This window comes from Pinus tabuliformis, chromosome 4_2 (assembly GCF_031772625.1).
Source record: "Pinus tabuliformis cultivar Carrire ecotype Pingquan chromosome 4_2, CPIR1, whole genome shotgun sequence".
In the NCBI taxonomy this organism is placed as follows: domain Eukaryota; kingdom Viridiplantae; phylum Streptophyta; class Pinopsida; order Pinales; family Pinaceae; genus Pinus; species Pinus tabuliformis.
Window position 1 is genome coordinate 1,052,264,248 of NC_142304.1, and position 27,595 is coordinate 1,052,291,842.

Here is a 27,595-nt window from a genome sequence, read left to right on the forward strand (position 1 = left end):
CGTTTGATTACATGGAGCTCAAAAAAACAAATCATTTTTTCCCTCTCATCCACAGATACAGAAGCGGAGTATGTTGCAGTTACTTCACCTCTTTGGCTCACAAAAAGTTTGGAAGAAATTGGAGAAAAACAAGTTCACCCTACAGTGATTTATTGTGATAATGTAAGTGCAATCTATTTTAACTTGGTGTAGAAGAAGGATATTGAATTGAAGCATATAAAGACTCAGCATCAACTATCACATATCTTCACCAAAGCAATTGCAAAAGATCATTTTTTAGTACTACCAGATAAAATAGTAAATCCTCATTAATCATTAAGGGGGAGTGTTGGGAATAATGCTTAATTAGTTATGTAAATTTCTATCTAGTGTTCTCTGCAAAAATAAGGCAGCAAATTGTTAGCTGCATTAGTGGTCTAAATTAGATGTGATGTCATTAGATTTGATTGAGAGTAGATTTTAGTAATAGTTTTGCTAGCTGAATTAATATATGAGATCTGTAGCATTTTTTAGCTCACACATTAACTGTGTTTCTTAATTGTTTTTGTTTTTTTTAATGTATTTTTATTCATAGTACTGTTGGCTTCTCAATTGCCTTGAAATAATTCATTTCATATTCTACATACCCAAACTAGTTAATTTTCAAAGCCCCTCTTTGTTTTTAAAGAGATGGTGCTCCTATTTTCATCTCTCACACACACACACATAAACCTTAATTATTATTAATAGTATAAAGGTTACATTTGGTAGAGGCACACAATGTGAATTCAATAGGATCAGAGAAAACAAAACATAACACAAAGCATAGCTAGCACAAAACATAACTAGAAAAGAGCACTAGAAACATAAAGGTTCCTTTTATGACAAATAACTACATAGCATATGCTAAGGAGAAGCATCAAAATAAACAAAGAGAATTAAGTGTGACTGTAGAAATTTGGGAAAGCTTCTAGATGAATTTTCCCAAGACTAATACAATTAGCCCAAGGAAAATCCATCTTACCCCAAAGATAATTCAAATTGGAAAAAAAAATATTATTATTTGATGTATCAAAAATATTTAATTTCATTCTACCATCCTCTTTCGTACATATTAGGGGTAATATTTTCTTAAAAATTATAAAACATATATGTTTACTCTAAAAATTATTTTATAGGTGGGTTTTGAGTAGATGTCTCCCTTTTCCTAGAATACATAAGAAAAGCTCTAAAACTTTTCATAAACTTTTATTTAATTTTTTCTTTTAAGTTCCATGGAGAAGTTGTTGGAATACTAAGTGTTTCTTTACAATTGTTATATTATGCCTATTAATATCACTAGTTAAACCATAACACAAGATGTAGAATAAGAAAAGAAATTTTATTAATAAAAATAGGGAGGAATCCAATCCTCTTGCAAACATTGTGGCTGGAATCTGTACAATAAAATTATAACTTCTTCAAGGCTCCAAGCCTGAATGAGGACTTCAATCCCAAAATATCATTCCACTGTATAACTTGCTCTCAACTAGGCTCCAACGACATGCTTTCTTACAAGGCTTCAACCTTGTATGAGGATTCGAATCCCCTAGGGCTACTCAAAGGATCTTCAAATCTGCTTCAAAAAGTATCTACAAAGGAATGGTCCAAGATCTCCAACATAGCTTCAAAATATATTCAATATCTTGTTCAAATATTCTCAAAGTGCTCCATAGGGTCTTTAAAAATAACACTTCAAAAATATCCATGAATGCTTCACGAAAGATGTGCTTCTAGAAAGGTCTTCAAGTTGCTCAATGGTTGTCTTTAGATGTGCTTCTGTTCACAAGCTACAATCTTGATAAAAGGATTGGTATAAAACCTACTCCAAAGAATGACCATTCTTAACCCAATTGCCATTTCTCTAATGAATCCATCTGATAAAGAGTGCATTGAAAATTGAATCTAGGTTTGTAAACCCATGTACCTAATTGAATCTAGGTTTGTAAACCCATGTACCTAAATGCCATGAATGTCATTGGACCTACCCCACAACCTGGTGCTCATGCTAAATGTCACAGTAGATCCATTAAGAAGTTTTTCAAAACATATTATATCATCACCATTTGGACTATCTGCACTGTGTAGTGTCATTTGAGTGTCTATAAGCTCATCATATACCTGTTGAGTAGATCTAGATATCACCTGCCATTCTGGTTGCTCATTGCCAGATTGATTAAGCAAGTTATACCCAATTAGATTCCAAATGACAAGCATTGTGTCCTTTGTTCCCACCATCAACACTTGCTCCTTGCAAACCACCAATCCCAATGGATGATCACACTGTGGTTGATGAACTTCAAGGATTTCCCACCTCTTGGTCTCTATGGAGAAAATAAGTAAGCTTTGAGTGGCCTCCAATAACCAATACATGACACCCCTATAATATAATCCATGAGTATCAACTACTCTAATATTATGAAGGAGATATTGAGAACAGATGGGCTCTCTCCATGAATCTGCTATGGAATCATATATCATTGTTTTCACCAAATTAATCCCCTCTGCATATCATGGTCTTGGTTAGTATCTGCCAACATGGCATTCACCAAATTAATCCCCTCTGCAGTATCATGGTCTTGGTTAGTATCTGCCAACATGGCAACCAAAACCTTAAAGTGATGTCCTCCATACCTTGCAATGCATTTCAGTTTGGAGGTCCATCTTCCATTTATGACAGGAAGCTTTTTGTAAATAACTGTTATAGGATTCTTGATGCATAATAAACTCCCCATGCATGAGCAAGAATCTGGCCTGTATTGTTGAATAAAATAGAATCAAATAACAACAAATGAGATTAGATTATGTAATAGATTCAAAAGAAACAAATCACTTATGCATATGAACACAAATGAGTAAAAATAAGCATACATATGAACATAGTGATTGAGAAAATAAATAAAAATATAATTCAAGGAAATATGTATGCACTTCATGGCAAGTTCTAGTTTTCAATTTCATCCAATTTACATTAGACTATGTGAGGGAATGAAAGTAATATACTTTATAGTATTCAATTTCATCCAATTTATATTAGCTTATGTAAGGGAATCAATGCAATAGACTAGACTATATTATTTAATAGATATATGTTGCATCTGTGTTTTTCAATGATTTTTTTGGGTCAATACATATATAAGCAACTGAAATTGAAAAATATTTATATCTACATGGATATTGTAGTTGAAAGAAGGAATTTTTTGGGGGCCCTTTTCAAGCAGATTTTATGCTCAAATTCAATCAAAATTTGGTAAAAACTTGATTTGGAATTCTTAAATTTATAGAGATGTTTCAAAGTTTTCCAAGATGTTGAATACACAATCCTTCTTTTAAAATTATAATGTTTTAAATTAAAGCCATTTTTGCAAAAGAACACATTAGTGCATTTATGAAAGTGTTTGTTATTACATTAGTGCATTTATGAAAGTGTTAATTATTATATACTTCACTCTTATTACATTTGACCATGTTTAATTCTTATTACATTTGACCTCTTTAATATGACAAGAATCAAAGAGAAGATGAATTAGAAATAGAAGGTGTTCCACATTACACAACATTTTCTTAGCATTTAGTACTCAGTAATATTCTAGAGATCACATTAATTTTCCAAATATTTTGAGAATATACAAACAACTCAACAAGGAATAATTTTTCAAGTTAAAGCCATTTGTGAATATACAGACTTCATGAAACAAATTTAAACCAACCTAAATTAACCTAAGCTTGACCATCTTTACATTGACAAGAATCAAAAGGGCAGATAGAGTGGAAATGGCTGAGAGGTGTTTCACATCATCCAACATTTTCTTAACATTTGGTATATTTCAGAGATCAAATTCCTTTTCCAAATATTTTGAGAATATACAGACTTAAATTGACTTAAATTAACCAAGGGATAATTTTTCAAGTTAAAGCCATCTGAGAATATACAAACTTAAACTAACCTAACAAGCTAACCAAGCAAATTCAAACCAACGTACTTCATTTTTCAAGTTAAAGCCATTTGAGAATATGCAAACTTAAACAAACGTACTTCACCTTGAACACACACTGCAGTGTCGATGATCCGTGCCGCGGTGAGCGCGATTGGTATTGTTCTCGAGTTCGGGTGCCCTATTTCGCAGAAAAGTACGAACGAAGCCAACGTCTAACCACTTGTGCCATGTCCCGCATTCAATCCATGGGCAAAACAATCTGTCATGGCAGGGAACGGGTGTCTCTGGATTTTCTCTTATCATGAATTTTCTGATATTATAGCATCGATAGTAGCAGGAGCCGAGGTTGTAGCCCAACTCCCACCATTCCCGACAACTGCGTCTGTTCCTGTAACGTGCTACCCGGCTCATCCACCTTAACTTTACCGGAACCATGATTTCTCCGCGTTCCACAACCTGCTCTTCGATATACCGACCAAGGAACATGCTGTGCTTAAGAAGCTCTTTCAGTGCCCTGCACGTCCTCCGGATCTGGGGATATTCCTGCGATGGAACTGTCACAAATATATTTACTAATATATCGTCCGGGATGTCCATCAAAATACAAGGAGCTGAAGACGCTGGAGTGCTAATTGAAGACGTTGCAGAAGTGATCGATTCGTCAGAGTGCTCCATGGTTTTCTCCAGAGACGAATCCCTTCACTGCACTACGTAGACCGATCTCCCGATAAAACAATCACCTATGCTTTAAATCATAAGATTTTAACTGGGATTTTAAATTATTTATAAAAAATAGTTAAACATATATTTGAAGTACACGCAGCGAGGTAAGAATATTATGGGTCACACAAAAAAGATTCACGTTTTTTATATTTAAAATATATATTTTCTTTTGACCTGATCAGATCTCCCCTTTCAAATACACTATATTTCATATGAATAGGATGATTCAATACCATGAACCATTTTAATTGTTATTATTATTTTATTATTTTTAACATTTCTGGATTGATGGAAAAATTTTGATACAGTGAACTGCTTTCTTACTCTAGATTTATCTCTAGATAAAAAGATCGTTGACGCTTTAAATCATAAAATTTAATTTTCATTTTAAATTATTTATAAAAAATAATTAATTATATATATTGTATTTGAATTGTACCTAATAGAGTAGTAATGCCATGGCCAATACCATGGTTTACCCAGACCATATGCCTAACAAAAAATAAAAATCCATTTTATATTAAAAAAATTGTGCCAAGATTATTAGTGTTTTAATGTCTTGTTTGACATTTTTATTGAGTCAAATAAAATAAAAATAAAAATATTATTATTATTAAAATAAATAAATAAATAAAATTATAAATAAAAACTTTTTGATTTGGTCCAATTATAATAATAATAATAATAATAATAATAATCATTTTTAAAGTCACAGCCAAGCCAGACACCAAATTGGTCTATGAGACCCCCTTGTTTGTGGGACAAGGGACCCACCTCGCGGTAGCGATTTGACTGCTAAGTCTACGAAGGCATACATACTCTACCCCCTTTGGATTTGAAAGTGTGACCTCTTAGGAGGAAACACATGCTCTTAACCATTAGGCCCACTCAAGCTATATAAACTTAAAAAATAAAATAAAAAACATAAAATTAATAATTATATTTATAATTAATAATGAAATTAGTCTAGATTTATCTTAATCTATAAGGCACTTAGAGAATACAATCTTTTAAAGTGCAAACTTTCTCTCAAATTTTGCATGGAAATAAAAAAAATTACTTTTAAAGTCTATATGTATAACTTTGCAATTGTCTATAATGTGACTTTTTGGAATATTTCGGGTCAAAATCCGACAGCAATTTATTGGAATCGCAAGTTTGATAGCTAGTTTCTCCACAATCAAAGTGTCCCAGGGAAGTCGCATTATAGACAACTCCTATAACTTTTCCTCAAATTTTGTAATCAAAAAAGTTTTACACCTTTATAAGTTTCATCCTCTTAGCTCTTGATAGATGGAGAATAAACATGGATTTAGGTCTGTTTAATTACATTGATAAAAGTGTAATAAGACTTCCAAAAGGTTATCTTGTTCATACGGAGGACCGAGCGCTGTGAGCTGATTGCCGCCCTGCATCGAGCCTCAAATACTCGGCCCTGCAGCCGCCTGAGGGTTTCTGAGAGGTGCAGCGTGCGAACCTCTACATCTTCATCTATTTGGTAGGCTAGATCGACCACCAACAATCCCCTGCATCCTCACTGCATGTTGTTTTGAGCGACTATGCCTGTTGCGATCTGGGGGAGCTCGATCCGTCCGAGCTGAGACCTCGTTCATGGAGTCTTCTTCGCCCTCTCCCGCCGAAGCAGAGGCCTTCTCAAATCTGCTGAATTCATTGCCAAAAAAGAAAACTTCAGAGGTTTCGAAATTTGTGAAACATCTCGATGATATCCCGGAGATCTCGCTCCCGCCCGAGAAATCGATCCACGTTGCCCTTTATTTGTCTGAGCGTGCCTTGGTGGGACAGTTCACTGGTCTCTGGCCCTCCCCAAAATCCACTGAAAGGTGGGTCTCATGGAACTGGGCGCCTCTCATATCGGGCAAAGTCACTTCTTACTTTATGGGGAAGGGTTTCTTCCTATTCTAATTTTCTTAAAAGGAAGATAAGGATCTGATCTCCCGAAATGGGCCCTATTTCATGGGCCCCCAAGGACTGTATCTCAATAAGTCGATGCCAGACTTTGATCCAGCAGTCGACGTGCCCACTACCGTGCGTGTGTGGGTTAGATTACCTAATCTACCAATGCATTGTTGGAACTGGGAATCCCTCAAGCACATCGGGAATACCCTGGGTAAATTCATTGATCTAGCAAATAGCAAAGATCAATATGACTGTGCGAGAATTTGTGTTGAAGTTGATCTCGAGGTTGGTCTTCCTGAGGCAATAAAGATCAGAGTTGGTAGTTGGACGCATCTCCAAAAGTTGGATTATGAACAATTATCGTTCAAATGGAGGAAGTGCAAGGTCTATGGGCACTTCGCGAGAGGATGTCCAAAAAACACTGAAACAGAGAAGAGCAAAGAGGATGCGTGGACGGAGGTCAAAAGGACAGAAAGCAAAGCCCCAAAAATAGGAAATGTCAATGGGAAAGCTCTCCAAATGGGGTCTCAAAACCCACATAGGGAAGAGAAAGGAAACAAATTTATACAACTTAGTTCAGCATCCGAGGAAGTCCACGATCTAGAGACACAAAAGAAGGAATCGGCCCAAAATGAGCCCCCCAGGAACCAAGGCAAACAGATAGTAAAAGAGACATAATGGAAGATACGCCCTCAGAAGAGGCTGAGGAAGTACAAGGCTCAGAGGATTCAGAAGAAGAAGGTGAGATAGGAGAAACACAAACCTCGGCTAGAAGATCTTTGAGGGGCCGAAAATCAACCCGTGAGAGAAGAGAGCAGGAGACATACAAAGACAAACTGCAAGGAAGCCAACCCACTCTCGAGAAACTCCTGGCTAAGACTCCGAAGATGAATAGAAACCGGCCCTAGAGCTCTGAAGGAGCTCTCCACTCCAAAAATAAGTAATGAGAATCGTCTCCTGGAATTGTAGGGATATGGGGAGAAAAATCAAGGAAGAAGCAGTAAAATTTTTGATAAGATCTGAATATCCTGACATACTCCTCATCCAGGAGACTAAAATGGAGGACAAGGCCTTCCTCCATATAGGCAAAAATCTCTGGAAAAGAAGTGAAGGGCAGGCAGTCTGAGCGAGAGGTGCCTCAGGAGGCCTCGGTACCCTTTGGAATCCAAGCAATCTCACAAGGGTGAAAGAGATCGCCAACACCCACTGGCTATTCTCAAAACTGAAGCACGTTGATTCAGATGAGACTCTTTGTCTCTTTAATGTGTATATCCCAGTGAGTGCTGGAGAAAAAAATAATTTTTGGGATTCTATGAGAGAGTTGGCACACTCTGAAGATCTAGCAAATATTATCATCGCTCGAGATCTTAACCTCACACTATCTTTGGCTGAAAAACATGGTGGGAACATAGTAAGGGATCCAGCGCGAGAGTGGGTTGAAGATCTACTCCAGGATTGGGACATGATCGACATCAAACCTTTGTCGGGCAAATATACTTGGTCCAATAAAAGGCTCGGTCCAGGCCACCTCGCTGCAAGGTTAGATAGATTTCTTGTTCAAAGCTCTTTTCTACTTCTTGGTCTAGATTCTAGAATGCATATTCTTCCATGCAGTGTCTCTAATCACAGGCCCATTAAGCTAGAACTCTCGGCTCAGTGGGATAAAGGCCCCACTCCCTTTAAATTCAATCCTCTCTAGATCAAGGAGCAATCCTTCTTGCAATTAGAAAAGGATATGTGGAAGCAACCAGTGAATGGCTCTCTGTTCTTTGTGTGGGAGGAAAAACTCAGGAGAGTGAAGGCGGCTCTTAAAGTTTGGGCAAAACCTCTCCCAAATCCTGCAGTGGAAAGAAAGAAGTTACAAGAGCAACTAGAGACCCACCAGCTTAACTCTGAAAATTATAAGATCACAAAAGAAATTCTCGAAAAGGAAGGAGACTTTCAACAAAAGCTGCTTAAAGCAAGCTTGGCCGAGGAAGAATATTGGAGAATCAAATCTCGCACGCTCTGGCTCAAGGCAGGTGACAGGAATTAATCCTTCTTCCATAAACAAGCCCAAGCTCAAAAAAACTCCAACACCATCATTGAAATCAGGGAAGAGAACACTATACATAGAGACACTCAAAGCATAAAAAATGTGGCCTTCTAGCATTTTAGAAAGATTTATAGCGAAAAAGAGGGACAGATTCAAATTCCATTGACTGTAAATGAGGTTCCCACGTGGATATCTAACTAAAAGAATGAGCTCTTGGAAGAAGAAGTCACAAATAATGAAATCAAAGGCGCCCTCTTCTCTATGGAGTTGGACAAGGCTCGAGGCCCTAATGGATTTACACCGAGATTCTTACAGCACTGTTGGGAGATTGTCGAAAAAGATTTGTGTAGGATGGTCCGGGAATCTCAAACTTGTCAGAAAATAGGGGGAAGCATTAACTTGGCTTGCTTGGCTCTTATCCCCAAGGAAAGAGGTGCAAACTCCTTCTCGAGATTCCGCCCTATTTCACTTTGCAATATAGGCTATAAGCTGATAACAAAAGTGATAGCAAACAAGTTGAAAACACTACTCACGAACATTATCCCAGAGAACGAGGGGGGCTTCATTTAGGGAAGATAGATAGCAGACAACTATATTCTGGTTTAAGAAGCAATCTACTCAAGTTTTGCCCTGGAAGGAGAAAGGAATGACTATCAAACTTGATCTTGAAAGTGCCTTTGACACGGTTAGACATAGATTCTTGCTAGAGGTCCTTCACAAATTCACGTTTGGGCATACGTTCATCAATTGGATCAAGGCTTGCATTAGTGAGCCATTGATTGCCCCACTGGTGAACGGGAGAGCCACAAACTTTTTCAAAGCCTCAAGAGGGCTGAGGCAAGGGTATCCCCTCCCCCCCTTGCTCTTTGTCCTCCAAGCATCAGTATTAAGCTTCCTCCTGAACATAAAACAGTTAGAGGAAGAAATAATGGGAATAAACATTGCAAGAGGAGTAAAAAGTATAAATCATGCGTTGTTTGCAGATGACTCTCTGTTGCTGGGAGCCGCTTCAATGGTCTTGGCTAACCGATTTAAAGAGGTAGTGGATGAATACTGTGCAGACTCAGGAAGCAAGCTTAACAAAGGCAAATGCCAAGTTTATTGTTGGAATACCTCTGCTAGATTGATCCAAGCCATTTCTAATTGTCTTCGTTTTACAGCCACCTCTGCTTGGACTTCATTCAAATACCTGGGGCTCCATGTCTTTCAAAAAAGGTTCCTCAGCAGAGAATGGAAGCCCCCCTAATGTGAATTACATCTTTTCTGACTGATGTATAGTTGCTTTTATTAGATTTCACGCTTGTGTTTGTCTTTCTCTTCGTGTGTGTAGGTATCTATTCACGTAGATCGTGGAGGATCGTGACCGGCCAGAGCGAAGGAGCAAGAGCGGCATCTCTTCATCGAACAATAGCATTAGAATCCAAGTAGGTGTCCATTGCCTACCTTTTAATTGCAATTAGGAACTTGCATAGTAGCATTGATTGATTGTTGCTAGACCCATTCTGGGCTAGTAGGGATCGCCTCTATCCGTAGAGGGGATTTACCTCTCCAACAATTTGGTGACTCCACTAGGGAGCTGGCCTCTGTCCCTTTTCATTCATTCTTGTTTTGAGCTTGCTTGATTGCTCTCTCTTTGAAGATTAGGGGTTAGTCTTTTACTTTTGGATTTCCTGGTTCAATCTGGGAAGTGCTTTAATTGTTTGAAGAACCCTTGCCTTGGTTTGGTAGCTTTTTGTTTGATTTTGCTTATTTTTTAGCCTCAGCACGTTTTTAATTGAAACCGTCGCGCTGATATCGCTTGCCTATTTCTTGAGTCTCGCGGTCATCACGCTTTCTCATTAAACAGTCACGACGGTTTTGAAATCAAACCAGCGCAGATAACCCGTGTCCTTCCGTGCTGACAGTGCATTGTTGCTACGCGTGACCTCTGGTCAGCACATTGTTGCTGAGTTCTACCCGCGTTGATCCTGTAGAATTCAATTTGCTTCAAATTTGCCTCCTGAGCCTGTTGGTTTGACTGTCCCTTACTCTTTCCACTTGGTTTATGGCTTGTTTTTCATTGTTTGAACTGTGAGACACTTGCTTGCGAAGTCTTGTCGGGCGGATTTTGTTTCGTGTCCGGTAACCTAGTCTTGTCATCCCGCTTTCGCTGGATTGATTTTGTTTTATCGCTTGCTCACGAATATCTGTTGCTACTTGCCTTTGCTTTTGCGAAAACCTTCCTCTTTTGCTTTCTTCGCTTGGTTGTTTAGGTGATTGTCCTCGAACCAGTCCTTCGGTTGTTTCGATTACTTCTCGCCACCCAGACATAGATTACAATTGCTTGGGTTCAACCAGCTCTTTTCACGCTTGTTGTGTTTTTCATTGAGTGATTTTGTTTCTCTTTACTCGGTGTTGTTGTCTCTCAAAATTCATTGTAAGTACATTGTGCCATTGGAAAAGAAATCGAACTAATATCTTTTGCATTCAATAGTTGATGAAAGGAAGAGCATTTTGATTGATTTGCGTTCTCAAAAGAAAAGTCTCATTTCTTTGCCATTAGCTACATTAGATTGTTTGATTGTTTGAGTTCGTTTTGTTTGATTGAAAACTCTTAACCCTCTCATAGTTAGAATTCATCGAACGAAATGATGTTCCTTGGCATATAGCCTGCATCTAGGTAATTGTGAGAGATCACACGGTAAGGCCTGAAACCGAAACTTAAATTCAAGATCAACCATAAAATAAATTGAATAAACCTAAAAACGCATTGGAACTTAACGCAAACATCTAGAGGTCTAGGTTAGAGACGTGTTCCGGCGTCTTTAAACATAGTCACTATTGTTTCACATTACGGTTGGGTGATTCCTCCTTCTGTGACTCGATAGTGGTCTAACACGGACTGTGCTCCCACGTACCGTCGCGTATATAGGGAGACCCCACTAGGCTTTTATCCTTGATCCATAGGAAGCCTAGTCTATTGCCTTGTGAACCGTAACGCACTGAACATAGCATTCAGGAAGATTGACTGCAGTACGGAAAGTCCTTGGTTCTCATACGATTGCCAAGGTGTATAAGCAGTTTTACGGATTGCTTGGTAAACCCTTTACCTAGAGTCTCCAGAGTAGTCACTTTTGATCCCTTTCGGACTCCCTAAAAGAAAAGGTGCCAGTGAGCATCTTGTCACTTCGTGCTCATTAAACATTCGAAGGAGACTGGAGTCATCTTTTCGTCCTTTTCTCGACTCTTGAAACATGAAAAGGTCAAGTTTGGTTCTTGCGTCTTAAAAGTTTATTCGGTCGCGATAACATTACCTCCTTAGATCTTGTGTGTGTTAGCTTGAGTAGGGTCTTTATCGTTAGTTTCCTTTAGGTTTTCTGTTGGGTCTTGTCACCCTGGCTGACCCGTCAACTCCCGGTCCAAATGATCAAGGTTCTCCATCTTCTGTTGCTCCTGAGGTACTTGTTGTAAGTGATACTCTCCCTGTTATCCCGATTATTCAGCCTATCAACGTACGTGCCCCGGGCGACGAGGATTACGAAGGAGATTGGAATCCTATCTGGGAGCCTGATGAAGACGATATTCCTCTTACCCCTCCTGGTATGTCGTCTCTGATGTCCACTTCCCACATGGATGAGACATCTCCCAACACGGGAGAGACACCCATGGTGTCAAATATTGAAACTCCCATTCCGGCTACTTCTCCACTCCCTCCACGATATTAGTCAATGAGGGATAGAATAGCTGCCAGAAGTCTGTCTACGACTATATGGGACCCTAGTCTTATTGCCACCACGGGGCCCTTTGTTTCACAACCCCTTAATACGCCTGTTACCTCAGTTCCCACCAATCCAACCATTTGTGTAGCATACTTGACTCCGGCCGTTAGTGCCATGACAGCGTCCTCATCTATGAACGACGGCGCTGGTCCTTCTCAGAGTCAGGTGAGTAGTAGCCAGCCGGAACTTTCATCTGGAGTCATTGATCCTGCACAGAATGCTCAACCCTCTTCTGGTCCTGCTCCAGGAGGGGGGCTGTATGATGCCCAGGGGCAGCCCATTATGGACCCGAATTACCAAGGTCCCCTCTTTTATTATGACTCTACTGGTCAGTACCTCCAGTTCGCTCAATCCGTGCCTCTTCCTCATTTCGTTGAAGTCTCGGTACCGTTATCCATTACTTGGGACGCCAGTACTTATACTTTTTATGGGCGCCAGGAAACCCCTGGGCAGCCTCAAGGACCGCCAAATCAAGGCCAGCCACCTTATGTGCAAACCCCTCAAGGGCAGCCACTTTATGGCCCACCTTACCCAGGACAATCTGGGGGCCCGCAAGGGCAACCCTACCCGGGACAACCTTCGGTCGTTGGTGGTCCGTCATTCTCGTATCAGAATCAACCTTCCGGTTACCCAGGGCAACCTGACATCCAGCAAGGTTACCCGACTGGACAACCAGGGCAGCCTTACATCCAACAAGGCCAACCTGGTCTCCAGCAGGGTTACCCATCTGGAAAAGCTGGGCAAGCTTATACTCCTCAAGGTCAACCAGCAGTCCAGCAGGGGTATCCTCTTGGGCAGGGGGGGCAACCCTACATACAACAGGGCCAACCTACTGCTCAGCCTGGTCATCTTACTGGGCAAGGGGGGCAACCTTACGTACAGCAGGGCCAACCCACTACTCAATCCATGCATCCTCCTGGGCAAGGGGGGCAGCCTTCTATGCAGCAAGGCCAACCCACTGCTCATCCTAGGCAGCCCTCCGGGCAGATGGGCCAACCTTCTATGCAGCAAGGCCAACCCGTTGTCCGCCCTAATCATCCATCTGGACAGGCTGGCCAACCTCAGGGTCAACCAACCGTCCAGCCGGCTCAGCCATCTGTTCCGCAAGGACAACCCTTAGTGGTTCACGGACAACCTGGCACCCAGCAAGTACGTCCTTCTGGGCAGGCCGATCCATCCCAAACCCAACCAAGTCAACCTTCTGGCCAGATGATCCAAGCCCAACCGGTTCAAGGACATTATTCTGGGCCCCAAGCTCAAATGGGTTATCAAATGCAAGGTGGGCCACGACCCCAACCTTCTTACCAAACGCAGCCTTCTTATCAGGCTCAGTATGGAGCCCAGCAAACGTATGGCTACCAGCAACCCCAGGGGTAAACTTAGTTTACTCCTTATCAAAATTATCAACAGATGCAGGTCACTCCTTACCAAAATTATCAGTATGTTGCACCTGCAGGACAAGTTTCTAATACATGGGGGGCTGAGGGGCAGACCCAGGGACAACTGTCCGCATATGGCCAGAATTCGTATGGACAGAACTCCTATGGGAAAGGTCCCTATGCACCAGGTCCTTTTGGGCCAGGTCCATCTGGACAGAGTCCGTGGGGGCAACCACCATCTGGTTGGAACCCTAATACTGCCTCGAATCCGCAGCCACAAATGTCCTTTAACCCTCAGTTTCCTTTGTTAGCGACGTTGGAACTTCCGGATGTGTCCAAGTTGACAAATGATCCTATTTTGCCTAATCCGTATTGGCCACTGGTTCCAACTAAAATATCAGGTGATTGTCCAAAATTTGATGGCAAAGCTGGTGAAGATCCTCAAGCCCATGTCATGACCTATCACCTTTGGTGTTCATCGAACTCATGGCTTGATGACTCTATCCGGCTCTGCCTCTTTCAGAGAACTCTCACTGGTTCAACCACTAAGTGGTATATTGAGCTGAATCGCGGCATATTTCAAGATTTCAACTCGTTGGCTATGGCGTTATTAACTCATTTTCAGTTTCCCATTCTGTACGAGACGGGGACACATCTCCTCACGTCTCTCAAACAGGACACGGCTACGCACATTTCTGATCATATACATGAATGGAGAAGGCATTGTCACTTGATCAAATTCTGGATTCCTGATCAACTCCTGACCGATTGGTTCACGACTTCCTTTGTCCCCGCAATTGCATGGGACATCGCCATGGGAGCTTGTGTAACTGAAGAGCAATCGATCGCGCGTGCTCAGTACCTTAACTTAGTGTACTCTCAGTCGGGTACTTTATATGAGTATTTGCCAGATGCCCCAAGGCCTGGATAGTCCAAAGCTCCGCCAAAGTCATCTGTTGATGGAGTCATTGGCTCTGTAAACTCGTCATCGAAGAAATCGGCCGCGAACCCTGGGAAGCAAAAACAGAACGCTTCTAATGGAAATACTTCTCAGGGCCAATCTAATTCTGGGAGTACCTCCGAGGTAAACGCCATTCAGTCCACCGCGGCAGATAAATCCTCAAAAGGGAAAAAGAAAGGGAAAGCTAAAACTAAATCTAGACAGCCCAAGCAGGATCCCCCTAAGCCTCCCTTCGAGGAAGGAGGTAAACGAAAACCTAAGTATCCTTGTCTCATCTGCGATAAGGATCACTACACTAAGGACTGCCCAAGGCGGTCCGAAGTTAGTCGACTTTTGAAAGGTGCTCCTGGGCCTCCTGCTGTGCTTAAAGAGCCTTTCCCTTCCCAGCAGACTCAAATGGTGCCAGACCCGTCTCAATCCTCTTCCTTGTTCGGTTCTCAAGTGTTCATGGCTGGAACAATTCCCATCCATGTTTCAACTCGAGCAAAATATTATCCATCTCATGGCGGGAAAGAGCCGGAGGTTCCCTCCAGCGCTCCTCCGTCCAGCTCTGGTCCCCTTCACATTGAACAGCCCAGCACTGAGACGATCCCCCGACCCCCTCCAAAAGGTGTACTCAGGAAGTCATCTTATAACCCTAATGCTCGTGCTGCCCAACATTATAGCATTGTTGAGGACTTAGCTCAGGCTTCGTCTGCTATGTCCGCATTAGAAGTCCTCCAGAGCTGCCCCTCCCAGAGGAAGTCCTTGCTATCAGCTATTGATGGCATCGACCCGGCAGATTCAGATTTGATTTCTTTTGATCTCGAGGGTTTCACGTAGAGACTGCCTCACCAAGTTTCTTTCCTTATACAGGTCATCATCAATAGCAAAACGATTCACCGTACAGTTATTGATGAAGGTGCCTCAACCTGCATCATGTCTGTTGCTTGCTGGAAGGCTATTGGTTCTCCTACTTTGAGCCAGTCTCCTAGGACCCTAGAAGCCTTCGATGGAAGAGAATTTCGTCCTGATGGTATCCTCCAATGCTTACCTATCTCTTTAGCAGGGAAGAATGCAGAGGTGGAGGTCGAAGTTATTGACGCCAATCTCACCTACAACCTCCTCCTTGGACGTAGCTGGACATATGCCATGCAAGCCGTGGCTTCCTCCCTGTTCCGTGTCGTTCGTTTCCCTCACCAAGGGAAGATTGTCACGGTGGACCAACTCTCCTTTTTCGCTTCTTCTTCTGAGGGTAATGTGGCATTTGTGGAGCATACCTCCAAGTCATTAGTGAGTGTGGGTGCCGGACTTTTCAAAGATCTCGCTTTAATGGGGGTCTTTCCCCTCCCACCTCCGAATCTCGCCCCTATCAACATGATCTCAGTACGTTCTGATCCGTGGGTTCTTCCCCCCGTGAATTAGGAATACTCTTGGGGTGATATGATGTCGTTGAGTCCTGCCGAGCTGAACTACGTCGAGATTGTCGCTGCATCGGCTCCCCCTCCTGAACCTGCTTTTCCAAGCAATGTTCCCGATTCATATGATCATTTCCCTTGGCTGGGTGATGAGGATACTTCGGATCCACTGAAGGAAACATTTCCCTCCGATGAAGCCATCATAGAGACCATGTCTCTCGAAGAGCTCCCTTGGTCAGATCACCACCATCGCTCTTCGTTTCTCCCTCCACATTCAGAAATGGTCGCATGTCTCGAGTGGTTTGCTTCATGTGTCCCATCCCCGCCCCTCCAAATGCCTGTTCAGCTGTATCAAGTGTCTTCTGACGGCAATATGGGCAGCATCACGCAAACCCAACCCATCGACAGCTCTGTCAAACTAGGGGTCGTCGAGAACATTTACATTGGAGTCACGTGTACTCCTGAGGAGGTTCAAATTTATACTGCCTTATTTCGCGAATTCCGTGATGTCTTCGCATGGTCCTACGAGGAAATTCCCGACATCGACCCTAGTATTGTGGTGCACGAAATACTGACGTACCCAGGGGCCAAGCCTGTCCGTTAGCGCCTACGCCCAGCGCACCCTCGAAAAGCTCCAGCCATCAAGGCCGAAGTCGAAAAGCTTCTTAGAGCTGGTTTCATCTACGCCATTCCCCTCATGGATTGGGTGTCTAATATAGTCCCTGTGAATAAAAAGTAGGGCACTATCCGGGTTTGTGTTGACTATCACGACATCAATTGTGCCTGTCTGAAAGATAACTTCCCTACGCCCTTCATCGATCAGCTTATTGATGAATGCGCAGGAAGTGAGATTTATTCATTTATGGACGGCTTCTCTGGCTATAACCAGATCAGCGTAGCCCCTGCAGACCAGCACAAGACAACTTTCATATGTCCTTGGGGCACCTTTGCCTATAAGAAGCTCCCTTTCAGTCTCAAAAATGCCGGTCCCACCTTCTAGCGTGCGATGTCATATGCTTTTCATGATATTTGACACATCGTACAGCCTTACCTGGATGACCTCCCAGCTCATTCAGCTAAGCGTCAAGACCACCCATCTCATCTACGCGAAATTTTTCTCCGTTGTCGACACTACCGTATTCCACTCAATCCGCACAAATGTGTCTTCTGCGTAGAATCTGGCCGACTTCTCGGGTTCATCGTCTCCCGAGAAGGCATCCGTTTGGATCCCCTCAAAGTCGAGGCCATCTTGAATCTTCCTCCCCCTGCCTCTTTGTAGCAATTGCAGAGCTTGCAGGGCAAAGCTAATTTCCTTAGACGATTCATTCCGAATTATGCCGAGGTGGCTAAGGGTTTCACACGGTTATTAAAGCGAGACACACCCTTTCGTTGGGATGCTATCACCCAGGAGTCTTTCGAGCGACTCAAAGACCTCCTTGTCTCGGCTCCGCTCTTAAGACCTCCGAACTACCACCGTGATTATACTCTCTATCTAGCTGCTGCTGACACCACCATCGGCATGGTTCTAGTGCAGGATGATGATGACGACACCGAGCACGTTATCTATTACCTTAGTCGCAACCTTCTGGATACAGAAACTCACTACGCATATGTCGAGAAGTTACCATTGGCAGCTGTCTGCGCCGTTCAACGTTTCCGGAACTATATCCTGTTGCGCACAACGACCGTGATTTCTGACTGCAACCCAATGACCTACATTTTGTCGCGTCAACTGTTGGGGGAAAATAATCGAAATGGATCGTATTCCTTCAATAGTTTGACTTGGAATTTACTACAGCCAAGTCTAAGAAGTCTCTGGTCTTTGTTGAACTGCTATGTTCCTTGCCATCTCATTCTGTACCATCTCGTTCGGAGGAGCATATCCCGGATGAAAAATTGTTCCTCATCAGCACCCTCGACCCGTGGTATGGGGACATTATAATATATTTGTAGACGTCTTCCTTCCGTCCCAATGTATCGAAAGATGCTCGACGGCGGATCCGTCACCAATCTCAACCCTATCGCATTCTTGGCGATACCCTGTACCGCCTCGGCGTTGATTCTGTTCTCCGTCGATGTTTGACTCTCGAGGAGGCTGAGCGGGTGTTGAATGACTGCCACTCCAGTGCTTGTGGCGGCCACATGTCCGGATATGCTACCGCCCAGAAAATTCTCCGTGCTGGTTACTTCTGGCCTTCTATCTTCAAAGATTGCATTCTTGTCGTCCGTGCATGCCATGAATGCCAGGTTTACCACTGGAAAATGCATGCACCTCCTGCACCACTACACCCTGTTGTTACCGTAGGTCCATTTTCCAAATGGGGCATCGATTATACATCCTGTAACCCTCGTTCGGCCGGGGGGCATGGGTATATCATCGTTGCAGTGGATTATTTCACCAAATGGGCCGAAGCGATGCCTACACTGAACGAAGACGGTTACACAGCGGCACAGTTTTTGTTTAATCATGTCATTACTCGTTTCGGAGTCCCTCAGGCTATAGTCACGGATCACGGAAAACATTTCCGTAATCACATGATGACGGAACTAACGACCCAACTAGGCTTGCGTCAAGATAGTTCGACACGGTACTATCCCCAATCCAACGGTCAAGTCGAGGCTGTGAACAAAGTTTTGATTACCATGCTTCAACACACCGTCAATACACACAAGTCTAATTGGCATCTGATGTTGTTCCCTGCCTTGTGGTCCTACCGGACCTCTGTGAAGGATGCGACCGGTTTCACTCCTTTTCAGTTGGTTTACGGACTGGAGGCCACCCTTCCTGTTGAGTGTGAGATTCCTTCATTGAAATTAGTTGTCGCGTTGCTTCCCAACACCACTCCGGTGGAGGAATGGCTTCTTTACCTAGAACGGTTGGACGAGACCCGTCGTTTAGCTTCTCTGGCTATCGAAGCGCAAAAGAAGAGAGTTAAGGCTCACTTCGACCATAATATTCAACCTCGTTCCGTTATTGAGGGAGATATAGTACTGCTCTATGATCAAGCTAAGGATAAGCTGAGGGTAGGAAAACTCGAATCCATGTGGCTAGGTCCCTATATCGTGAAGAGAGTTTTGCAGAAGGGCGCATATGAGCTGATTGATTACGAAGGAAACCCTCTCGACAAGCCCCGCAACGGGCTTTATTTGAAGAAATATTATGCATGATTTCGTGCACCTAGCTTGTACATACGCGTGTTTTAGTGTGTTATGTGTGCATGATTTCACATTTTGCTTTGGTGTGAAGGCGTGTTTGCCTCTTATTGTGTTCTCTGCTTCTTGTGTGCAGATGTCTAGTACACCTTATGTTGGTTTCGCCGATAGCGCCTGCCATAGTACTTGCAATTTGTATTCTGCGGAATGGGCAATTTATGATCCTCACGGAGAGTTGCTAGACCTTCAAGGAGTCTTCCTGGGTCGTACCACTAACAATGTTGCCGAATACACTGCTGTAATTGAGTTACTAGCCGAAGTAGTTGATCTCGGCATTCATGCAATGGTGGTAAACCTGGACTCTCAGCTCGTCGTCCATCAACTCAACGGGCGATATTTCGTCAGAGACCAACGCATTCTAAGGTTGTATCTACGTGTCAGATTGTTAGAAAGAAATTTTGATTATATCACATATCAACATATTCCGAGACGATTAAACATGTTGACTGATACATTGGCAAATCGTGTGTCGGACACGCATTTGCGAAATAGATAAACATCATACAGGAAGACATAGAAAGCATAATAAGACCATAGAGTAAAGCATATGTAAATAAAATATTTTTCCAAGCATAGTTTGCATGCGTGTTGTGTGTGCTTTTAAGCTTGCATTCAAAAAATTAAAATATGTGGGTCGTGTGTTATGCAACTGATACATGAGATTACATTTGTACTGAACATTTGCATAGCATATAAAAAACATCATCATATGTAACAAGATCCATCCAAAATCGGTATGTATATATATATCGTGTGGCGCACTAAGGCGCTCAAAAATAAGTGTATATGTCAAAAATAAGGCCGATGTCCTCAGTACATCTGAGACACGTGTCTCTCAAAATACAGCAGTGGAAATAAAACCTAGGTGACTACTGTGGTAGGTTATGCTCTCTATAGCATACTACCGCCCGTGCCACCCGCCTCAAAAGGTGGTGCATCCTGGGCTCTACTCCCACTGTGTGAATTTGGGATGCTATGGGGACCTCCTCGATCCCCTGGTAATCTGGGACTCCCTCCAGTAAGCCCTCGAGGTTCTGCACTACGATCTCGGGCGTGTTGACTCCTGGAGGAGCCAGGGCCAAGACTCCGTCACCCTGCGCCTCTCTCCTCGCATCTGGAGCCAAACCAAGGGGTCTCACTGGTCCTACATCTGCATATCATAGCATTTATCGTCAAGGCATGTACATGAAAAATCAAAAAACATTACAAAACATAAAAAATTAAAAAGAGATCGAGTGGCTTACCACCATCGTCCCACTGTTCCCCCGCAGGCAGTGGCATGTCTGGGTCACCTCTGAAATCAATCCCGGCATATGGCCAGTCCTCTACAAAGATCACCTGGCGATCCAGCCACTCTCGGAAATAATGCCCCCATGCCACTGGGCGGCCGCCACCTCCTCGCGGCATGATGTGGCCCCACCGACTGGCCCTCGTCTCTCGGGGACCCCTGGGTGGATCAAGGGCCATGTCCTACAGCTGTAATGCTGGCACCCGCTCCAGCATGAGTGGGACTAGAATGGACACATAACCAGACTTCTTCGACTCCCCGCGTCGACAGTTTCTCAATTGTCTCTTCATGCTCGCGGTTACCGCTGCCGCCCAATTGAATATGGTGGGTTGGAGACACTCGAGACCCAGAAGTAGGTGGGTCTTTGAGGCCTCATGATTGGCCAAAGAGCCCGCTGCCCGGGTCACCATAAACAGTATGCTCCGAAGGATGATGTCGTCCACTGACGGAATGGACACCTTTCCACTCCGTGTTTTGCGTGCCCGTGGGCACACCCGAGCCATCAATATGTCCAAGGTATCACCGCTAGGTCGTTGCCCCTCCAGAATGGGCATCTCACCCCGGCAGGATAATCCAGTCAAGAAGTAAATATCCGTGGAATCGAACTCGATGTCACGGCCTCGGATTGTGAACTTGCCATCAACTGGGTTCCAGGCTTTTATCAGGAACTCCAGAAAATCAAGTTGCGCTCGTAGGCGCGGAGTAAGGAAGAATTTGAGAAATCTGCATGCCCGCATGGCATTGCGACTCCCAGCATCGGCATACACAGCAATATCCTCGTTATCGTGGGCTCTCTCTTACCACACAAATGCCATTTTGTCCTGAATGGCCATTAAAAAACATTAGAAGCTTGCCTACAAAAATTCACACGTTCAAAATTGAAGAAATAATTCTTTGCAGCGTGAGCATGACTGTTTCTAAAACAGTCGCGCTGACCATGGCGGACCTGTGTTTTTTCCACTGGGTCAGCACGGAAGCACACGTGTTTTCCGCGCTGACCCGGAGGTGGTCTGTGTAATAATTTATCGATCAGCGCGGACCCGATAGGGATTTCCGCGCTGACCGAGAGCGCACCAACGCTCCAAAAATTCGCCCAAATGGCCAAATCCCACCGTTAAAATGCTGAAGAAAGGACTCAAAATGGAGCGTAGGGAGAGGAGAACCTACCTGGAACAAGTTGCAGGATGAACGGTGCCCGAACGGGATGGAATTCGCTCCGTCAACTTTGCAGCTTCTCAATGTTCTCCACAGCTCAAATGGTAACAATGGTAAAAATAGTTCATTTACCCCCTATTTATGGTAAAAAATCTATATTTGACTATGGTAACTCATAAATGTGGGTTTTTGATGAAATTTTTGCCATATATTTCATGCTTATGTCGCTGTACTATGATTTTCTACATGTTTTACGATGTTTTTAACATGTCGAACAGGTTTTACGTGGGTAGTGTTCTTGTGCAGGTTTCCGTCTTGGTGGAGTTATAATAGCCCTGTTCACACTTGATCTCGCAATGTCGTCTTCATGCTCTTTTCCGACATAAATCAAGAAAATATTGCCGGGTTCCCTCTCGACTCGTTAAAAGGAACGAGGGGCGGTCGCTTTTAAAGCTCTTTTTTCGACCGTTTAACTTAAAAATATTGTCGGGTGTTTGTCATTTCGCACTCGCTATTGGCCCCAAAACGACGTACTTCTGACTGCTTTTTTACTTTTTCGGGTCGAAGTCACTATTTACGAAAAGTACTCCTCGATCATACTGGTCGGGCGGTTCTTTCGAGCATTGTTTTATACTTTTTCTGGCTCGAGAGACACAACTTTACGAAAAAGGACCCCCCTGGAGTTTTCTTTTCTGTCGTCTTTTAAGACTCTCTAAACAAGAAAAGACGCTGAGTTTTTCCTTTGTCAGACTCGTTAAAACTTAATGACATCGGGCATTGTCGAAATGACACTCTCCAAGCATATTCTATCCCCGTCGAGCTTGTCATCCAAAAATAATCGGGGTACCTGCCAGAAATGGTAGGGAAAATGGAATTGTAATAATTGTCGTGTCGGCAGTATGTCGCTATTGGACATGGCACTGGTCTGCATTTGTGTCGGGTGGGGACTTCTCATCTTGTTTCACACTCGCCTCCATGGGTTCGGGTTATCCTATTTGACCTCTCATTTTCTCATTGCCTTGTCATCATGCCCTCTGCTCATTTTATGTCAGATACTGCCAAATCCACTGTCGTGCCGCCAATATGTTCAAGAGAAGTTGACCTCTACAACAGTGCAACCTCCTCTGATGTCTCAGACAAAAAATTTTACCACTGTCTCATGCCGATGATGTGGGAAACATTATGGCCCACCTTCGATCAAGGTCACTTCCTGTCGACTTCAGCTCATTATCGAGGAAGGTGACTTAGAGACTCCCTTCAGGTGCCTTGGAGCCTGCATGCCTCAATGGCAAGTTCTTCGTGTTCGACGCGAGGTTCTCATCATTGGCCTCCGATCGAATGATTCTACGGGTGTTCGACACCAGCTCATTGATTCACATGCCGCAGATTGTACCTATAGTACCTTGAGTACCATTATCATTATTGGTGGTACCTCTCGCGTCTGTTAACAGTTTTCATCATTGGCTGGTAATCAGACGATGTTCATGCATGTTCGACTTCAGCTCATGTATTCACATGCTTGGACTTGTACTGTGTTTAGGTCGGGACTGAGCGCAAGACCCTGGATCCCTGTCTGTTATGATCCAGGCTGCGACTTTGTGGATGATCATTACATGACTCATTGATGGATGGCTGCGCCCATACCTGAGTCTTCATGGATGGCTGCGACCATACCTTATCACTACTATGGTCTCTTTAGCTGGGTGGCTGCGTCCATTCCACAGACCTTCTTCGCATGTCTTTTGGATGGTTGCGCCCATGCCTAGACTGCATGTACTTGATTATCAGAGATGTTCGGTCTTTCCTGTTGGTGTTCCAGTTCAGCGAGTTTTGTAAAGCATTTCACCCCTCCCACTCTCTCAGTCTTCATGCTTTAGGGGGCATCTGTTACACAGTAATTTCTCACTGTCTCCCTGTCAATCACCCTACTATGTCAGGAGTTCACAATAATCAAGTTCATGCCCTCTGAACCGACCAAATAACCCAGTTTACCAAAGTTTTCATCATCAGCGCGACTGTTATTAAAATAACCGCGCTCATTGGCGCTTCATAACAGACCACATGCGCTGTTAGCGCGGAAGCACACGAGTTTTCCACGCTGGTCGAATTTCATGACAAACGCAGCCTCTGTTCATATTAAGTCGCACTGACATGGGCCTGTCTATTATTACCTTCCGATGTCAGCGCTCCAGACCAGTTATGCACCCGCGCTAATCCAGTTTGGGTGAATTTTTTCCAACAGCCAGCCTTCCAGATAACTCCAGACTTGGTTGTTGGCCTTGTGAGTATCGCCTCCCTTCTATGGCATGTCTGTTCGTCATTTGAAACCACCTTCCTTGAAGATAAGCTCATCCTTCCACCATTCATGGAGACTCCTTCTCCTATTTATACCTCTACCATTGCCATGAGCAGCTAGTTTGGATTGTGTGGAGTTTATAGTGCTCAGATTGCTGCTACTGTAGGTAGTTGGTGTGATAAGTGTGGAATTGCTAGATAGCTTAAGGGAGGTTGTGGAGTGTTGCTTGTGTGAGAGAGAGAGTTCTTGTCTTGGGAGATCTATCTCTAAGGGTGAATGCTTGAGAGACTAGCTGGTTGGACCCTCTTGAGAAGGATATCGACGTCAGAACATTTGGTTGTACTCTTCTCTGTTATTGATTAATAATAGATTACTACTATTATGGTTCCATTCTCGTTCGTCTCTGTGATAGTTAATGTGAATTACATCTTTTCTGACTAATGTATAGTTGCTTTTATTAGATTTCACGCTTGTGTTTGTATTTCTCTTCGTGTGTGCAGGTATCTATTCACGGAGATCGCAGAGGATCATGACCGGCCAGAGCGAAGGAGCGAGAGCGGCATCTCTTCATTGAACAATAGCGTTGGAATCCAAGTACGTGTCCATTGCCTACCTTTTAATTGCAATTAGGAACTTTCATAGTAGCATTGACTGATTGTTGCTAGACCCATTCTGGGATAGTAGGGATCGCCTCTATCCGTAGAGGGGATTTACCTCTCCAACAAACATAGTAAGGGATCGAGCGCGAGAGTGGGTTGAAGATCTACTCCAGGATTGGGACATGATCGACCTCAAACCTTTGTCAGGCAAATATACTTGGTCCAATAAAAGGCTCGGTCCAGGCCACATCGCTGCAAGGATAGATAGATTTCTTGTTCAAAGCTCTTTTCTACTTCTTGGTCTAGATTCTAGAATGCATATTCTTCCATGCAGTGTCTCTGACCATAGGCCCATTAAGCTAGAACTCTCGGCTCACTGGGATAAAGGCCCCACTCCTTTTAAATTCAATCCTCTCTAGATCAAGGAGCAATCCTTCTTGCAATTAGTAAAGGATATGTGGAAGCAACCAGTGAATGGCTCTCCGTTCTTTGTGTGGGAGGAAAAACTCAGGAGAGTGAAGGCGACTCTTAAGGTTTGGGAAAAACCTCTCCCAAATCCTGCAGTGGAAAGAAAGAAGTTACAAGAGCAACTAGAGACCCACCAGCTTAACTCTGAAAAATGAGAAGATCACAAAAGAAATTCTTGAAAAGGAAGCAGACTTTCAACAAAAGCTGCTTAAAGCAAGCTTGGCCGAGGAAGAATATTGGAGAATCAAATCTCGCATGCTCTGGCTCAATGCAGGTGACAGAAATTCATTCTTCTTCCATAAACAAGCCCAAGCTCAAAAAAGCTCCAACGCCATCATCGAAATCAGGGAAGAGAACACTATACATAGAGACACTCAAAGCATAAAAAATGTGGCCTTCCAGCATTTTAAAAAGATTTATAGCAAAAAAGAGGGACAGATTCAAATTCCATTGACTGTAAATGAGGTTCCCACACGGATATCTAACTAAAAGAATTAGCACTTGGAAGAAGAAGTCACAAATAATGAAATAAAAGCTGCCCTCTTCTCTATGGAGCCGGACAAGGCTCGAGGCCCTAATGGATTTACCACCAGATTCTTACAACACTGTTGGGAGATTGTCGAAAAATATTTGTGTAGGATGGTTCAGAAATATCAAACCTATCAGAAAATAGGGGGAAGCACTAACTTGGCTTGCTTGGCTCTTATCCCCAAGGAAAGAGGTGCAAACTCCTTCTCGAGATTCCGCCCTATTTCACTTTACAATATAGGCTATAAGCTGATAACAAAAGTGATAACAAACAAGTTGAAAACACTACTCACGAACATTATCCCAGAGAACGAGGGGGGCTTCATTCAGGGAAGATAGACAACAGACAACTATATTCTGGTTCAAGAAGAAATCCACTCAAGTTTTGCCTCGAAGGAGAAAGGAATGGCTATCAAACTTGATCTTGAAAGTGCCTTTGACACAGTTAGACATAGATTCTTTCTAGATGTCCTTCACAAATTCACGTTTGGGCATAAGTTCATCAATTGGATCAAGGCTTGCATTAGTGAGCCATTGATTGCCCCACTGGTGAACGGGAGAGCCACGGACTTTTTCAAAGCCTCAAGAGGGCTGAGGCAAGGGTATCCCCTCTCCCCCTTGCTCTTTGTCCTCCAAGCATCAGTATTAAGCTTCCTCTTGAATAGAAAACAGTTAGAGCAAGAAATAATGGGAATAAACATTGCAAGAGGAGTAAAAATTATAAATCATGCGTTGTTTGCACATGACTCTCTGTTGCTGGGAGTCGCTTTAGTGGTCTTGGCTAACCGATTTAAAGAGGTAGTGGACTAATACTGTGCAGACTCAGGAAGCAAGCTTAACAAAGGCAAATGCCAAGTTTATTGTTGGAATACCTCTGCTAGATTGATCCAAGCCATTTCTAATTGTCTTGGTTTTACAACCACCTCTGCTTGGACTTCATTCAAATACCTGGGGCTCCATGTCTTTCAAAAAAGGTTCCTCAGCAGAGAATGGAAGCCGCTATTGGATAAATTCAAGCTCAAAATTCAGTCGTGGGGATATAATTGGCTCAACCTAGTAGGTAAGACAGTACTGATAAAGTCAGTATTGAACAGCCTGCCCATCTTTCACACAACAATTATGATGGCGCCCATGGGTATAATGAGGAAGATAGAGGAGTATATAAAAAAAAAAAAATGGAAAGGGGGCAAACGCAACGAGAGGAAAATCCTTTTACTAAGCTGGAAAACGATCTCTCTATCTAGATTAGAAGGCGGCTTAAACTTTAAAAATCTCAGCATTCAAAATACAGCGATGGGTGCCAAAACTGTTTGGAGGATCATCGCTCCAAATACGGGTTGGGCACAACGGGCTCTGTGGAAAAAGTATTATAGAGGGCAGAGAACGCATTGCCTGAGTAATTGAAAGGGAGTAGCAGGTTCGATGATCCACAAATTATGTGAAAAATCTACAGCTCTGATCAAACAACACTCTCATTGGATCCCAGGGAACGGACAACGCATTCACATTTGGGATGATAGCATTATGGGCAGCGAACCGTTGGTCAAAGATCATTCCTTAGCCGCTCTGAGAGAATGGATGAACGCAGAAAACATTAAAAATATGTGGGATCTGTCCCTCTGGGATAATGATGATTGATGGCAGTGGAAGCAACTAGAAGTGCCTGCAAACCTTTCTCATGAATATGTTGTCTTCCTTTCCTTTCCCATATGAAAGGCAAAGCTCCTTTGAACAGAAGGAAAGCTGATAGCAGAGGTTGGGGATTGATTCCTGGCAAATATACTATTTCGAAGGGTTATTTTCAACTCTCCTGAATTCCCAACGCACCGCCTGATCCGAGGCCATGGCAGGGGATATGGGCTTCAGTAACACTGCCAAAAGTGGACACCTTCTGCTGGCTTCTATGTCACCACAGAATCGTG